The sequence below is a fragment of the Cydia fagiglandana genome, chromosome 22 (assembly GCF_963556715.1).
Source record: "Cydia fagiglandana chromosome 22, ilCydFagi1.1, whole genome shotgun sequence".
Taxonomy (NCBI): Eukaryota; Metazoa; Arthropoda; class Insecta; order Lepidoptera; family Tortricidae; genus Cydia; species Cydia fagiglandana.
This window is the reverse complement of record NC_085953.1, coordinates 8271404-8290711: the sequence shown is the minus strand read 5'-3', so window position 1 is coordinate 8290711 and position 19308 is coordinate 8271404. Positions and strand designations below refer to the sequence as shown.

At 36.0% G+C, this 19308-nt stretch overlaps 1 protein-coding gene across 1 annotated transcript in view; it reads left to right on the top strand.

The window, feature by feature from the left end:
• The window catches only part of LOC134675442 (uncharacterized), a 241098-nt gene that overhangs the window by 131616 nt on the left and 90174 nt on the right, over window positions 1–19308 (top strand). The window lies entirely within an intron of this gene.

Genomic DNA, 19308 nt, shown 5'->3' with positions numbered 1-19308 from the left:
GTATGTTTAAAAGTATCACTTACAACGGATTTGACACGTTTTGCGTCAGTAAATTACACCTCATTTGACGCACAGCACCTTGCATTTTTTTTCACATTGTGAAACTACCTGTTAGTTGCCAAAACGTCGTATCTTACTGTGAAATTATTCTAAAGATACGACTTTTAAATATAGAGCGCCGGCAAATTGTTCGGCTCGTTTCGCAGAATACCCCCGTCGAAAATCGCCAAAATGTGTCGAAAATCATTAAAGGGTCGGACAAAGGAAACTGTTTTGTGTTTCCGAAGCTAGTTTCACAGCAAAAAACGTATTTTGATGTCTAAATAGATACGTCAAACGGTCTACCTGAGACCCAACGGTGAAAGAAGTGTCATTAATTTCGGCCAGCGTGGGTCCAAAGTGTTCGACACACAGAAATGTATACTCAAATTTTTCGGTATCGTTCGAACAAGATGTAGAAATATTAATAGCTCGGATCGGGTTTTATTTATGTATAATTTTGTGTCGTTGATAATGACTATATTATGTAGATTTTGACCACGAATCATGGGTGTTGGTGTTTAAATGGTCGATATAATTATAACAGGTGGAATGCTAAATTACTATATTTGTTTAACGGACACATGAGAGTCATGGGACATTCTTCACCCCAAACTGATCACATCACCTGAAAATGAAGTTGGTGTTGGTATATAAAAAGTAAAAACCTGCGATGATTTTCTAGAGAACAGCCCTCAAAATTGAGTATGGACTATTGATACACTAAATTCTAATTTTGGATTATGAACTAAGGCTTCTGCAAGTAAACTAAATTAACCAGGAAATATCCGTTCGTCGGAACTCCGGGATTTCAACATTGGTTGGGTAAGATGCTAGTCAAGTTTACTTTCTTACGCAATTCTAAAAACGTACATTTAACAATACCCAAATTCAGTAGATTTTGAGGCTTACCAACCCAAAAACTCCATTCATTCCAAAAGTACCAAAAAGCAGTATTACAACCTAATAGCGGAGGACAAGAATTCATCCTACCTGACCGTCCATTGTTCCCCGGCTGGTGCGCTTTTATTTTTTTTCCAAACCCTTGTTAGCAAGTCCTCGGAGGATCTTTGGGGGACAATAGGTTACATATTTATAAGTGGGTAGGTAGGCGGGGATACAGGTGTTTTGTCTAACCATCGAGCCGTCCTATCGGCTCATCGAATATTTACCGTAAATGATGACTTCACTAAGAAATTGACTGTGAAAGTTGAATTTACAAGATATGGTTATGATTATTACGAAACATCTGTTTTGATTGAAACAAGAGATATTCCCTTTATTAATTTAGATCTGTAAGGCGTATTTATAGTTTCTAAAGATGATAACTCGGATAAAAACGATACGGCTTTGATTACACATCTTTTTAACGGTAAAGAAATCTCAATACCTACGTTGTTTAGTACCGTCTATCTGACTCCCAATTATGTAAAATGCTGACAACTCCAGGGATTTCAAGGCGTTTGAATGTAGATCTGTTTTAATCAGTAGAATCCACGCATTAAGTGCATCCAAGGAACGCCGTCCAGTGACGCTGTTAGCATATTAATTGGTTCGGCTCGATATTAATTCAGTTTAATCGGAAGTTGGTGCCGGTGTGAAGTTCCTGAGCCTATTAGCACTTTGGTGGATTGCAGCTTGAATATAAAGTTTATATTGATAACTTTTAAAAATATTATTGAATTAAGTTCATGTTTTTTACCAGGAAATGGTACTAGCCTTCAAGGTAATCCAGGCTTATGTCGTATTTACCGACCGTATGTGTTTCGGTCTACTAGAAGCATAATTAAAATACTTATACACCAATTTTAAAACATGTTGTTGTGAGACAAAATACAGAATTCAAAACTAAAAACTCATGCGAAGGTCCTTTGTCTAATAAAAACACTATTCAATTTTATTTATGCGATTAATCCCTCTTCTTCCTTCTTACCGAGAAGCTTTATAAAAAGATACAAATCAAAAATTTTATAATCGTTCGAGAGCCACATCGGTTCTTCAAATATTCCAACCAAATTTGTTGATTTTATCAAGTAACTCCATCAATAGTTCCCGAAACCTATCGGGCCAGTTTTTTGCTGGGCCTTCGAGGGATCAATCAAAATAGTGTTGCGTATAACAAATAAGTTTTTCGTGTACCGGTCCACCAATTAGTTCTGCTACTGACGGCTCAGTCCGGCCGAGAAAGTTTTTGGGGATCTGTCGAAGTGTTAAAATATTAAGTCAGGATATTAAGTTAGAAGTAGGATTAGTTTGCAAAGAGCGTCTTCGTTAAGTCAGCGCCAGGATTTGAAAATACTTTTGTAGTGGTTTTCGAAAAGCCTTTTGAATATGAATGTTGGGGGATTGAATTTGAGGTTAGGTTATGTTACTAAAATGTAAAACAGCAAAGAGAACACATTCTTTCTCGTTCTTAAAAAAACAGTTATTTTGACAAATTTAAGGCAGCTAACTAATATCGATTGACTAAAACCGGCTTAACTGTGCGATGCACATGTGCCAATACCATTGTCAATAATATGGTCCACAACTGTAATACCACAAAAATTATAACAATTCCCAATTCCTCAGCCGTTCTCTAACCAAACAACCGAACCCGGCGGAAGTGGCAGGTCATAAATGACCGCTTTTTTTCTGCCTCGGACATTTTATTTAGAGACCAGATTCGACGCGCTCCTGTGTGTTTATTGCTGCTGACTGTACAAATATTTCCACTCGTATTTTCTGGTCATGTCACGGTTCTTGCTGCGATTAGGGTTTTGGGGGGAAAGAAAAAAAGGGAAAGTTTAATTAAGACGTGTATGCGGAGAGTTTGGTATTTAAACATCTGCATAGATTTTGAAAATACTTATAATTATTGTTTGCTTGAGCATCTAAATACAAATATTCAAGAGTAAGAATAAAAAATATTTCTAAGAACAGGTTAAGTACTCATCATCATCAGTATTAAAGAGCTATGCTCTTGTCGGTGGAGTAATCGCCACTCTTCTTTTTGCTGGGCCAGCCTTTTAACCTTAAAAAGGTTACGTACATAATAATATAAATATATATTGTAGGTTAAGTACTAGTTGAACAAAAAACCTACAATGATTTATTGAATTCTAACATTTTAAAAATATACTGATACTGATACTTGGGGTAGCTCCAGCCAGCAGATCCTGTTGCAAGGGCTAGGAAGAAGAGACTACGAGGGGGAGGCGAAGTTGAGGCAAAATAGCACTGGGAGCTCGCATGACTGGTGATTCAGCCTAAGCGGTAGCGAGTCGGTGCACTGTCAGCGTCACATCACACCGGCTAAGCCTCAGATGCTAAGTGCGCGTGCAAACCAGCTCATTAAGCAGCAGTCCCTACTACCCCGCCGTCAAAAAATTTTAAAATATGACTTATTATTAATCTGTTAACTCTTTTAAGAGTAGGGATCATAATTAAATTGCCATGAACATCCGTTAATTATGATAAAACGAGTTGTTTATTATCAAAACTATCAGACATAAGTCAAAAAATATGACTGACACAAAGAAACATTAGTTTAAAAAATATTTCAACGCATTATCCTAGAACACACGACAAAAATATCAGTACATTGACTGCATACAATATAAGATATGATCACTGTACAAACGTCTCCATTTCCATTTATATTTACGAGTACATTGCGGTTCACGGAATGGATGTAAGCTTTATCGTACCCATTGTAATGTAAGTGCCAATCCAAATGTTTTAAACAATTGCATTTTCTGTTATTGGCTTACGGCATCCCAAATTTTATGATAAATCACATGTAGTATAATAAAACTGCAAAACAAAGTGAAATTTATATTAAGCCCCGTTTAGTCGGTTCAAGAACTTGCATGCGATTTTCATTACATTGCAATTTGCGGTGTTTGGTCGATCGACTCATGGTAGGTACTCTCTCTGTAGTTAGCAATGTATCGAATTTGGATGCACCAAATTCAACGAAGACCGAAAAACGAACAAGAGAGACAGAGATGAAGAAAAATACGTACTGGGCATGCATGGTACATCTAAGATAAGGACAAAATAATGATGAATGTCTTATCATGTATGGAGTAATGCTACTGTATGAACTATTTCACTTGTGTGTCAAGCGTCAGAAGATAGATCATTAGTAACGATGTCGCCGACAAGGCTCGTACATTTATTTATATATTCAAATGAAACATGGCCGCCGCTGTCATGGAGAAACGTAATAATGATACATCAGAAGGATGAGATTTATTTTTTAACCGTTTTTAATTACCTCTCGCAAGGACAGTTAAAGGTGCGCTTACCCTAATTTTTTTGACAGATGTGAAGGATTATGTGAAGGTTGTCTTCAATAAATCAAAACACGTATTTAAAATTTAACAGAAGGAATATTTCTAATTAAATAAAGTTATTTTCCTCATATAATATTTAAAAAGCTTCATTCACTTTATGTAGTTAAAGAAATTTTGCGATAAAATTACAACAGATATACTTAAGATACTAACTATAAAACAGAATAAAGCTTCAAAAACAGTTTCTTTCAATATGGCTAAATCATTAATATAAGCTCATGGGAAGCAGTTACTACATATATGCCATAAAAAAACACGAATCAAAACTCGGCAAAGATTCCTTTGTTCCTTTGACAATAAGAACTGTCAACAACAATCAATATAGGTACATAATATTTACTTAATTAATAAACGCATCTTGAATTTGTTTTAGAAAGCGTCCCGAGCACGGTTTAACATTAGCATTCTCACTAACACGATAATTTAGATAATTGTACATGTCCTTTTGTTAGAACACATTGATATAAATAATACTATTGTAATTGATGGTACGACTACGAAGGTATAATTGATGGTTTGAGAAAAGTTTGTTGTTGTAGACGAGTGGAGTAGAAGAGAATATGTTTGTTGTTAAAGCTTCGTTGGATAGTTCAAGTTGGCTGACCTTTTAATTGTAAAAAGTTGTAACGATTGGGTAATTTAGTTGCGAACGCGTGGTGAGGTAGGTATTTGTTATTGTTGTACAAGTTTTGTTTTGGAATAGAATAGAATAGCTAGCATATACCTATTAGTCATAATTTCTTAGAAGTTTGATGTTTAAAATATCACTTGCACTGCGTTTTGATAGCCCCAAATTTTTTTCTTGCTCGAACTGTAGGTGCATTTTATTGTACATATGTAATTCATATTTTTTTCGTAGATGGCAGTGTTTTGATATGTTTAGTCTTCAAATAATTTATTGTCGTATAGCTGCTGTTCTCTATAACTAAGAATACAATATTTTTTAAATATACTAGCGTTCAGTCAATTGTTCTTTAATATTATATGATTATTATGATATTAATCTGCTTTTTCACCTAAATCGCGATAATGTCAAAAATGTTCAAAAACCATAACCAAAAAAAAAAACACTGCCTTCAACAGTTTCCTGTTCACAAGTAAAAACACCCCTGATTAAAACTTCTGCAACTTTTTACTGACAACATTGTATAGAAATTGCCGAAAATTTTTTGACAGAAAGCATAACAAAAAACACCACTCTCTTCAACAGTTCCTGTTCACAAGTAATTTTCCTAAAGCGACAAAACCCCTGTTTAAAACTTTACTCGCTTTTCACTGGCAACATTGTATCGAATATCGAAATCCCCAGCCGGCATTAAGTCATACCCTCCACGGATTTTTTTTTACAGAAAACATAAAAAAATGACTCTCTTCAACAGTTCCTGTTCACAAGTAATTTTCCTAAAGCGACAAAACCCCTGTTTAAAACTTTACTCGCCTATTACTTTGTATCAACATTGTAACATTGTATCGAAATCGCCGGCCGGCATTAAGACATACCCTCCACGGCTCCTCTGTCCACCGAATGTCTTCATCTAAGGCCGTGACCGCTCTTGACCCGTCGAGACCAGTTCCAGTACATACCACGCGGCTATCGACTTTATCGAGGCCTATGGGATATTAACTACGACGGCGTGTAATCCTGGATTTTTGGGAGAATTTTTTCGATCGAATTCAAATTGTGAATTAAGCTTAACGGTTCAACTCACGTATTTTTGTCACGCGCGTGACATATTTCGGAGAGCCTAGGTCTCCATTTTTAATCACAGTTTATGAGCTGCGGTCATGATAGCTGCTAAAAATACGTTCAGTTAAATCGTAAAATTACCTTAGTTTTTGTTTATCAAAAGTTCCTGAAGTTATAGCTGAAGTTGAGTACCTAATAAGTAAAGAACTAGATAACTTTAAAGACGTATTTATGAAAATTCGATATTTTCAAACATAAAATTTTTTTGACTGAACAATTTTAAGTTGATACCTACTCAATTATGATCGTCTAAATCTAGACACTAAAAACCGATTGTTAAGAAAAAATCTTATTTTCTTCTAGTTTTAACATGCTTTCTTTATTTAAATCGGATTTAAGAAGGCGCACCAGGTAAAACAATAAAATTCCAAACCCTTACAAAGTTCAAAGAATACCAAAACAAATTTTCACATACTTTTTAAATTCAACGAGGAGATATTATCAATATTATTTATAGGAGGAGATATAAATTACAAAGAATATTGAATATTGAAATCCATTTTGTAACCAGACCACGGAAGCGGAGTAATTATTCAAAACGCGGATATTTCCCAATAACAATCGAAATTACCAATACATTGCCCCCAGCGGGATGCTCGAGGCACATAGTTTCGGTAATCGCTTAATCAAAGAGAGGATTAATAGAGAGATTGCGTCTGCGCATCAAACCGCGCAGGGGGGTTTAGAGGGGACAGAAGTGACAAAAGGATTGAGATAATTCCTGAAAGATTGAAGATACATGACATTTTATACTTATTTTGTCACATTTAAGCCAAGCGTTTAAAATGGTATTCTGCAAAAGTTATATTACCCGCTATTAGTAAGTAGTAAAAGTAGTGTTCTGCGCGGTAAGCACTTAATTATCTATAAAATTATGTTTTCTTTCGTTTGAGTACGCAAAGCTAAGAAGAAAGGTTTTAATTTTAGTAATCAATGTATGTGGGTGAATTTATGTTTGGTGTCGTGATTTTCACCGATCGTCAAATATTCTAGGGCAATTTTGACGAATGATATCATTCTTTTTTTAACCGAGATTCAAAATGTGGAAGTTCAAGACAAAAAACATTGATTGAGTTCATGTTTTGCAATTTTTTACTCGGCAATTAACATAAAAATAGGTACCTATAACTTTAAGAGGCCTTACACAGAACTGTTTTTTGGAAACGTAAGTAATAAGAGATTATGGCTTATGGCCCACACATGTACTTACAGTTTAGATATGTTATACAGAAATTGACATATGTACAAAATAGTGTGGCTTATTTATAGCCTACACGTGTAAATGTCTCGTTATTATTGGCAGACAATAATATTTATAATATTTCTACGCCGACAGGGGCAGAATATGACGCACTTATTGTAATTTGACCATCATTGTACTACCATATTCTAAGAAATAAACATTTGTATTTGTATTTGTACAGAAAAATCAAGAAGCAATATCTACATTGCTAGCTCACCAAAAAACATGCATTTGAATTTGCTTTAAGATGCGGTAACTCTATTCCATTGCTAGTTCCTAACCCTATGGCATCGATTGTGCGATACAAACAAATCATTACTCTATCTGATCGTGATCAAACCGATCGGGACTTCGGGGCGGGTCGGGCCGGTTCGTGAACGCTCGGCTTCGTGAACTGCAAGTTGAATTATGTCTATTAAGAAAGGTTATGAAATTATTAGCGCTTATCGGGATATTTGTGATGAATGGGGATATTCAATAGGTTAAAGTCGGGGTGATGTTGTGACTAGATGTTGCTTGTTTCATGTCAAGTTTTTCCGTCGGATCCCTCCTTTCCGTTACACATTTTAGAGATATAAAAAAAATACACCTGAATTTAAGGTTAGGTTATGCGGCTAAATCCATTCGCTGGAAAAATCATGCACGATCATGCGCGTTTTTTTTAAACGTCCGCTATCTCTATAGCCACAAGTCAAATAGATACCCACCTGCTTTCGACTGATAAAACTAAAAGAACTAGCTGCTTATCGACGAAGTTAATAGAAGTGTACTGTTTGAAAAATGCACTGTTGTACGGAATTTACCGCAGGCGGATAAGGTCGCATTGACCTTTCAACTCATCTATCGTACCATACCATACAATGCAATGCAACAAAAGTTGGCTGTCAATGTCGCTGGTATGGCAATGTTGGCATCAGGAAGAAAGTATTGGGCTTCGTATTTTTTTTTTTATGAAATAACAATGACATTAGAAGAACACATACAGCACCACAGAAGTTATATTTCTTTGGACTTTGCATATTAATTCAAAACAATTAGAAGAATATAACATGGAAATACCATTTCGTGCATATATTTGAATTTGTAGCTGCGCAATTGCGCATAACCGCGAAGACTACAATATTATTCTTAATTTAAAGTTTATACGTGCATTTTTAAACCTAAATTATTGATATAACTATGCAAAAAACCAGCTATTTCGTTACGACTACGACACTTATTTAACCTTCTTATTATGTTTAACGCCACATTGTGCGGAATCTATTAGAAATCATACACGAATAGACACAAGACAATCAAGTTCACTACAGGACCCTAAGGGTCAAGAATTAACCATAACCTATCCATAGCCCCGTTTCCCCGGATCATCCGTGAAATGCGTAAATTATACACCGTGTGCTCCACAAAATGTGCAAGTTCTGCGCGGCAAGCTATAGAGTTGATCAAGTTACATTAAACTTTCTAATAGCTGTTTAGCGTTAAACAGTTCGTACTAGTATAAAACAGTGTTGGTTGAGATTACTAGTAGGTAGCGCAAATACGGGACAAAAGTTAATTATTTTAATACAACCTACATTTTATTATGTATAGTAGATCTACATGCACTAGTTAAGACGTTGCAAATTACTTATTTCTATGATTAAGGTGTCCGAAAGTATAATTATGAAATAAGTGAACTTGTGTTTAAAGAAGAAATATCCTACAAACGATTCTATAAAGGTGGCCACTGACGAACCTTCCAACAGTCCAAATAGCGTGGCTACAATCCAAAATCGGTCCGTGAATGTCAAAAACGTACAATGTTTAATATTAGGATGCCGTCCATTTGGATGAATCCATTTGGAAGGCTCGTCAGTGGCCTGCTTAACAGGTAACGCATACTTACTTAGTTCGCTAATCCCAATTTTTGAGTAAGTAGTAGCAACATATTTTGTTACCTAATATTATTCAAATATCTATTACAGTGTTAATTAGAGATGGTCTACATAGAAATCAATTATTTACCTACCTCAAGTTATTAAAAGCTGTAATTAGTGAATTTTCTTACTTAGTCTGAGTAAATTCTAGCAAATTTACTAAACCTAGGACCGTACCCTTAATATAACAACATTGTGTTATTTTAACGACTGCTGCTTTCTAAAACTAGCGTTTCTCAGGAATATTAGGAATAATACGATTCAGAAATTTGCCAATAAAAAGGCTATTTAAACCATTCCTTAATGTAACGTTTTTGCTTTTTAGTGTGTTTAGTGTTTTCAATAGTCTTATCTCGTTTTCCCGTCGCATGTCTGAATAGCAGCAATTAGACATAAATTACATTGCTGGCGCTTAAATTCCACAATGTAATGCCTAATTGATCCAGAAAAAAGCCATTTTTCTTCACTTTAGCAAGAAAAAAACACATTTTTCTTCAAGATAACTAGAACCGACGGAGTTGTACAGAATAATGATTAGTCTTGAAACAAATTAAAAGGAAAAAATAATAATTGAAAGATGCCGGTCATGTTAGATTACAAGTTAGCAGAAATAGTTAGCAGAGCTGTTATTAAGCACTTTTATGTTTTAATTAAGATTCTTTGCAGTTTCTTTTGGATCAGCTTCTCGCTTGGAATGGATAGTTTTCGGTTAAATATTTTCTTTCTTACTATTTCTGTAGTTATGGTTCATTTTCAGCACTTTTATGTTTTAATTAAGATTCTTTGCTGCTTCTTTTGGATCAACTTCTCGCTTGGAATGGATAGTTTTCGGTTAAATATTTTCTTTCTTACTATTTCTGTAGTTATTGGTAAAAAATATAATTATTCTTCACTCTGGCCACTCTGTATATGGTTTCATTATGACGTACCTAATTTTCATTTAACTCTAACAAAAAATTGATCAATTCATGTTATGGTTATCGTATGATATTATTTCAAGTAGCGTTCCAAACTTATTTTAAAACAACTAAAGATCAATAATATCAATAGGTATCTTTTAGGTATATTTTTATCTTCGGGTAAAAATGTGTAGAACAATGTTATAAACTGCATTGGGAATATTGGGATAACTTCTAAAGCCGGTTAATTTTAACAGTCGAAAATAATTTGCCGAATAATTTTAGAAATTAAAATATCATCTAAATCTGAAGCATTATCTAGTTTGGCAAATCTTAAGCTACAGCACCTTGTTTACTGTCGCTACTGTAGAAATTGATTCTAGTTTAGTAGATATTTGCAAGTTTCAAAATTAATCCCCTATCGAAGTTACCTCAATGCACCTTACTTTTATCCAGTAGAATGGTGTTTTGAAATAGGATAATAAACACGTGCCTATACAGGTAGGTATTGCAGGTAGGAACTACCCGCATGCACCCGTTTCATTATTGTAACCCTCGTAAAATACCAGTGTGGTTAAGATAAAGAAAATATGTAATAACAATAAGACATGTTGCGTTCTATTTTTAAGAGAAAGTCCGTATTCCTAATAATATTTTATTTTTTGTAATACCAGGATTTTATAAAGGCTAGGGATAGTAGGGATTTCAAATAAATAAACAGGTTCAATTAGGAAGGGATTTTAGGCGATGATTGAGATCTAGTTTCAATCTAGTAGATTTTTTTGTACCACGTCAGTGGCGTACAAGTTTACGGCTAGCGTGATGGCGAGCGGGCTCCGTAGCCTATGGACGCCTGCAACTCCAGGGGTGTTACATTCGCGTTTTAAAAACCTGTACACTCCTATTTTCAAGAACCCCATACCCAACATTCAGATTTTTTTTAAAGGATCTGTCTGTCCAACGCTCGATCGCTTAGATATTTATATTTAATGCTTTAATAGTCGGTTAAAGTATTGCTAACTATATTACAAAGCACATCAATTTCCGTTGCAGCGTTTAGAATGCATAATTTCATAAAAATACATTCTAGTGATAAATTCCAGCGATTCCCGGGAACTAGGGACGTGACTGCGCGAGCGACTTTTGTTTTTACCATACAAAAACCTCGAGCAGGTATAAGATTTACAAAAGGCTGCGCCTGCGCCGCATATGGCCGAACTTGCTAAAGTTTGTCACATCACTATTTTAAATTAAGAAAAAGAGTAGTGTTGTTGACCAAGCTGCGTTGCATGTGGTGATTCTGGCATTATGAAAACATCCTAAATTTTTTTGCAAGAAGTTTAAAGGAAGGGGGAGGTTTATATATAATTAACACAGTTTAATGACATAATTAAAGCATATAACTCACGTTTATGATAAATGGTTTGTCAGGTCATCTCGTGTCAAACTATATCGCAGCGGTAGCAATCCATTCGCATAATAATAAATAAAACACAACACCACCACTTGTTAATTTGTTAATGAGAACAACACAATCAATTATGGTTTTTAAATATTCAGTCACTGGCACTTCCGAAAAGTTAATAAGCACAAAGTTTTGTTTAAAAACAATGGTAAAAAAAAGTTTGTGGCGGCGACCGTCTCTCGCGCGGGCCGGACCGATATAAGTACCGGCGGGAGGACGTGCGCCCGCTGCCGGCGGTTTCATCTCAATCTACCCGTCGAAACGAGACAGTAACATGACAATAAACGATTGTAAAACGTCAGGAGTAAAAGAGACCACAGTATTCCCATTACGCCCGCGTCGAAACTGACATTTCAATCGCACCGTCCCTCTCCCACGCCGAGTTATTTTCGTACAAATTGTATGCGGACGTATTTGTTTTCTGTCCCGCTCGAGCGTGGATAGTGCTAACCAGATAATGTCTTAATCGCATTTTCTTAGCGCTATGCTGATTGCTGACTGATGCACTAACATAAACAATGATAATTCATGGATTTGCATGGATGATAAAAGTTTTTTTATTGATTCAAGAATGGTGTAAACATGATTGTGAATATGGGAGGTCTGAATTTTTAACTGAATAAATGAACTCGTTTATTGAGACTATGAACTATCATAGTGTGAATAAATTTGATATTTATCTATTAATGTTATTATAGCTAGTTTGACATGAAAAATATTCTTTTTGCAATGAGCAGATATATGTAGGTATGTACTTGCATTTTTTCTGGTCATGTATGGAATTTCAGTTAGAAATTAAAATTTAAATATTTACATAAATTACGTTCTTCATATTTCAAGTAACAAAAAGTTTATTACACAAAAAAACTACCATGATTTCGGTAGGTACTGCCTATTCTATTCAAAAGCCTAAATACGTAAGATTTATGATAGGTACTAATACCTATACTTATTCAAAATATGAAAAAGCAAAAAAAATATAGCGACCTCTTAATAGCTATTCATATAATTTCAATATTTTCAATGCATAAAAAACGAGGAGAAAGCTCGTCTAGATTCAAAAGCTACGATTGCCATAGCTACTGATACGTTGAACCCATACCTCCAAACACTCGAGGGAAAACTACAGAAATGCATCACGAGTATGTAAACCTAGGAACGGACTAAATAATTTATCTATTTGTGAAGTGGTGGGCAAACACTCGCTATGTTGACTCCTGGACTATCTTTCCACACGTTTAGCGAGTTGAAGACTCAGAGAAACCAGTATAGGAGCCCATTTGGATTATGCAAAGGTGTTACGGATCTCAAGGTCAGCTAACGCTGGTTCTAAAGATTACGTGCGTTTGGGCATCGAGTGTAATACACTGCCTGTTGACTGCTGGCTGCAAATGTTTGTCCAGTGCTGACAGCCTGACGACTCAAGCAGAGATAATTTTTCTCAGAATCAGAATTCCATACTCATACTGAACTAGTTTCTTGAGAAAACAAAACGTTCCAATTACATTCTCTTGGATCGTTCAAATTACCTCTGGTCATGTATTCCTAATGGTATTTAACACTTTAACAGTCAATTTGTCATTTGAGTAAACCAAAGTTATTAGCCACTTAAACTGTCCACTTACTTTTTTTTATAACATAGTAATCAAAAACTACCAAACTTTTTAAGGGATAGCTACGCGCATGTGACACTCTTGACAAGCAATACGCTGCTACCATCTTCGTATAAAAAAAGCGTTCCGTTAACTGGAAGCTAAAGGCAAGAAAAATAAAATCATCACTAGCCTTTATATCAAGTTCATTGGTCCTCCGAACCGGATTTAAGACCTTACCCGAGTATTGATCTTAAATAAACTATAGCATCTTCCAGTCCATAATATACCCCCTAGCTAAGGCAAGCAATAATTTAATATCTAGCCGCCTTTTTGATAATTACACGGTGAAAATGGCTTCCAGCTATAAACTATCTTTTGAACTGACTTTTTTAAGGCGCTCGTTAATATGAGATATTATTTTAATTTATAGGAAGTTCGGACTGATTGTTGGTGGTGTCGGTCGAGCTAAGTGGTAACTTATGTGGACTTTGCAATTATTGTAGACCAATGCTACCTATAAACGTTATATAATTTACGCTCCTTCAAAATACAACCGAGAAGCGCTAAAGACGAGATTCCTAAATAAAACTCCTTACTAAAGTTTATGAGAATTGGTTAAATAATTTCTGGACTTTCCTTGTTTTTTTTTCAACTTAGACTCTTTAGTGTCAAATATGTTAAGTTAACGTTGAAATCCACAAAAACTGCGTGTGTCCTAAGCCACTCTAAGTTTCCTAAACAACTTTTTGACGTAACTCCAAAGTAATTGTACATTACGAGTAAAAATTCTCTGAAAACCCACAAATAATCTGATTTAGCGTCGACAAGGTTATATCACAATGCCTGACAATGCCAACTAGCCTAAACAGAAAGGTTTATACAATGCTAACCGGCCTAAACAGAAAGGGTTAATATTTCTCAGCAACTGTCACTTAACGGAAGAATGTAACTGTCATTACAATGCGTGAAATCGCATCACTCGCCCAATGAATCATGCAACAGACCCAGTGCAGTACAGACCCAGTATGTCTTACTTAAAGCACTGCCAACAAAAAAGACACCATCGCATCGATAGGACGTGACAGTAACATCTTTACGAAAACTATTCAAACATGCTTTCAATCCCGCAAAAATCCACGCGAAAATAACCTCAAAATCAAAAGCATAAAGTTCTCTCTCGCTTGGGACGGGAATGGGATAAGCAGGATTTCAAAATCGAACCCGTTTTCGTTACGAATGAAATGCTCTAAGAAAAGGGATGGGACTACAAAAAGCAATCGCCGTAAAGCAACTAAACTCGTATACTCAAAGGACTGGTGCTGTATTTTGTTTTGTCTGAGCGAGATAACTTGATCATCGCTCCCGTATACTAAAGGTAACATAATAATCCAATAAACTATAAAAAGAACTTTAAAACTAGCGCAATAAAGTGCTGAATTGAAAAATGTGACGAAAGATACGACGTTTCGCTTTGGGCATTACGTAAAAAGAACAATTTACAAGTTCGTCTGGCGCGAAACGAGACGGAAAATTCAAGTGTTAGCGCTAGAAAGGGACGCGCAATGGACTGGAGTCAACACTGTGTATTTTTTCTGAGTTATTATGCCGGTTCTGATCTTTAATTAAGACATTTTGTGCATTTATAATGAAATAACAATATCTGAGTCAACGTTACGGCCACCTCCTAAAATCATGCCGTGGTTTTCGACCCGCGAATGATTAAAACGGACAAGGTCCTTCAAATGTTCTTTTTTTAAATGCTTTGTCGCATAATTTAGAGATATGCCGTTTCGGTGGACTTTTGAAGTGTTTTTGTGGCTTTGTGACAAAATTGTACAAATGTCACGGTTATACATATTATGTTGATTGAGATATATGTATTTGTAAACCAACCTGTATAATTAGTACGCTTAATAGGTACCTACATACATATAGTTGGTCAAACCAAATTTGTCAGTAAATAAGAACAAAAAAACTATACTCATCCTTTTCTTTTGGGTGCTAGTGCTAGTGTAAGACAAAGATAGTATGATTCTCTCTGTTATTGTTTGAAATGAGACAGTCCTTTGACAAACTATAATTAAGTTGTTAATCTTCCCCTCAAATGTAACAATTGGCTAGCAACTTGCGTATGCGCAGTATGCGTATGGTTGCCATTGAAAAATATATATATCCTGACAAAAGTCCGGATATAACCCTAAAATCCGGAGATTTCCTGGATAGTAAGATTTGACTCACACTACATACATATCTATATGTGACGTCCCACGGGTAAAGGTACCTTATGCCGGTTAGCGCTTACGCTATTATTAACGCCGCTCCAATATTATTGCGGCGCTATGCGACGTAAGCGCCGGCCGCCATAAGATACCTTTTTCTGTGGAACGTCACATATCTTCACTATTTCATATCTAGTGAATATCTAATTCATTTCCAGAATCGCGGCGCCAGCCGCCATAAGGTACCTTTTGCAGTGGAACGCCACATATCTTTACTACTTCATATCTAGTGAGTCTCTAATTCATTTCCCGAATCGAGCCGTACTATGTATCTTCAAATGTACTTACCAATTGGCTGGCAACGTGCATACGCCCAGTACGCATAGGGTTGTCAGTGAAAAATAAAATATGATTATATCCTGACAAAAGTCCGGACATCACCCTAAAAACCCGGACATTTCCCGGATACTAAGATTTGACTCGCACACTACGTATGTAGATTGATATGATTATGCTACAATCTACATACATACTACCAGAGCAAGCTAAATATAAAAGCTTGTAAAAAGATATGTTTAAGAAAACAGAGCGAGAAGAAAGAAGTTTGTTATATAGCTAAATGGTCATATATTATTACCATTTAATTACATACTTAATATGTCTTGTTAATTAATACATACTTGCATAAATAACGACACGTCACGGTAAATGAACTCGTCACACAACGGACTCCACACCAAAACAGAAAAGGTCAAGAATTTTAGTTATGAAACATATTTTTCTGTATTAATTAACACGTACAAACACCAACGCTCCTGACTGTACATCGGTGGACCTTAACACAAATGGCATAAGGTCCACCGATGTACAGTTAACAGTGTAGGCGCTAGGCGATCGTACAATAATTACATTAATTACAGTACGCGCAAAAAATAATAACACGTATTACCCTTTGTTAGAGTTCCGTACCCAAAGGGTAAAACGGGACCCTATTAGTTACTAAGACTTCGCTGTCCGTCCGTCCGTCCGTCCGTCTGTCACCAGGCTGTATCTCACGAACCGTGATAGCTAGACAGTTGAAATTTTCACAGATGATGTATTTCTGTTGCCGCTATAACAACAAATACTAAAAACAGGATAAAATGAAGATTTAAATGGGGCTCCCATACAACAAACGTGATTTTTCACCAAAGTTAAGCAACGTCGGGAGTGGTCAGTACTTGGATGGGTGACCATTTTTTTTTTGCTTTTTTTTTCGTTTTTTTTGCATTATGGTACGGAACCCTTCGTGCGCGAGTCCGAGTCGCACTTGCCCGGTTTTTTTTAAAGTGATGTGCCTTTTTGGGCCTTTAACACCCTTCAATGGTTCGTGCTAGAATGGAAGGTTAATATTGAAACAGTAAAATTTACTGTTAAATTTGAATTCGATTTAACTTCACCGACAAAGCAATTACTTCTTTTTAGTTTCAGCATTAGCTGAAACCATTTGGGTTCTATTAGGGTTTCGTACCCAAAGAGTAAAACGGGACCTTATTACTAGCACTCCGCTGTCTGTCTGTCACCAGGCTGTATCTCTTGAACCGTGATAGCTAGGCAGTTGACATTTTCAGAGATGATGTATATTTTTCTGTTGCCACTGTAGCAACAAATACTAAAAATGGAATATAATAAATATTAATGTACCTATGGTGTATGGGGGCTCCCATACTTACACCAATCGTAATTTTTTTTGCTGTTTTTTGTGTAGTGGTACGGAACTGTTCAGAAACGTTCAAAAATGGATACATTTTTGATCCTTTTTCTTAAGCACAATTTTAATGTCGGCAATAAAAAACAACTTCACAATTTTTAATTTAATGTATCAATATGTGCTTATAATTAACTTAATTCAAATTGCATATTTTTTAATTAAAATATTCAATTAAATGTATAAATTCAATCATCATTCAAGTCTCTGTGTTCAAATTTAACTATGGCAATTTTGTATTCAAAGCTTTGACAGTTAGAGCTTTCAAAAACTTACTTTGTCATCTCTTGAATCCCAACGACAATCCACTTTGCCACTTTTTGGAATTTAGTAATTTTGAGAGTAAACCAGCGTTAAACTACAGTCCACTTATTATTTCACCACCTTTACAACACCTGAGACCAGCGAAGATTTTACAGAAACAAATAAAAAACTTTTATTTAGTTCTCGCTCAGAGGCTAATCTATGCTGTGGTAACCACAGTGGTTCCTTATGCCCCGGGGTGGTAGAATTCCGGGCTGGAAAGCCTAGGCTAATTAACTTGTACTATAGTTTTAATGGTAACGAGGTATTAACTGTTAGGTTAGGGCCACCCCACATCTGGCGTCTTTCGAGCGTCGGCGTCTACAATTCTATGGCCGCTGCTGGACGCAAAGTCGACGCAACTGCGCAGCGACCTCATTTTCCATAGCGCTGACCAGACCAGACGCCGACGCTAGAGGGACGCTAGATGTGGGGTGGCCCTTAGACTTCTGTAAAGAATGACTGGCGATGGCAATAATGGACAACAAACCAATCAGGAAAACATTTATGACGTTGAGTTTTAAGAAAACGACACATGAACCCATACTTTAACGTACCTACTACATACCTAATATACCTAGAAATAATCAATCCAAGCGGAATATGTCATGTGAGTGAGTCGGTATTCGCCGCTCCCATACAATCAAAGTTAGCTCTCATTTTAATATCACGTGCTTCAATTGCATAAAAATTGTTTTACAAAGAAAATATAGAGCGAGAAATTTTGTATTAAGGACAGTCTATATTAATATCAGTTAAATAGGTTTTAGGTTTTTAGGCTGGCGGGATACCGCTCTTGACAGATCAAAGTGGCGTGCTCTTGTGTTGGAGGCCAAGACTCATTTTGGGTCATCGCGCCAACCAAGTAAGTAAGTAAGATAGGTTTTATGTAAGGTTATATTATTGATACCTAACTAATAACTAATTGGGTCGTAGGCTGTGCGTTTCGTCTTCGTCACTCAGGCTACAAGTCCCCTATAGTTCGTTTTTTTAGCACTAGAAATAAGGTAAACAATCTTGATGTGTCTTTTAAATGAAAAACACATTTTAAAAATAATTTACGTCAAATATGTAACAATTATGAATCTAATACGATCATTTATATTCTTCTGCTTTCATAAGTAATCGTTTTTGATTTTTAAAAAGCGTTTTTCAATTAAAAGGCATGTCAAGATCGCTTACCTTCTTGCAAGTTCTTTCTAATGCTAAAAACGAACTATAAATACCTATAGGGACCTAGTTTTATCAAATGAAACAGATTCATCAACTAAAAACCTATCGTATTTCAGTTCCCATAACACAAGATGTAAAACGTGATTAAAACGAACGTAATATTTATTGTTTATCAACCACCTGCAATTATGATGACGGCAGAGGGCGCAGAACCGTGGGACCATGTGTATGCGCGAAATGGGTAATATGACACTAGCTAGGTCAGGTATAGTTAAGTAAATACCTTCATTGGAATCCTAGAATTGCTTTTTAGGGTTCCGTACCCAAATGGACCCAATTACTAAGACTCCAATATCCATCTGTCCGTCTGACCGTCTGTCCGTCGGTCTGTCCATTTGGACCGTCTGTCCGTTTGTCCGTCTGTCCGTCCGTCTGTCTGTCACCAGGCTGTAACTCATGAACCGTGATGGCTAGACAGTTGTAATTTTCACAGATGATGTATTTCTGTTGCCGTTATAACAACAAATACTAAAAAGCACGGAACCCTCGGTGGGCGATGGGCGAGTCCGACTCGCACTTGGCCGGGTTTTACAATTTATGTTCGGTATTTGATTTCGGGTAT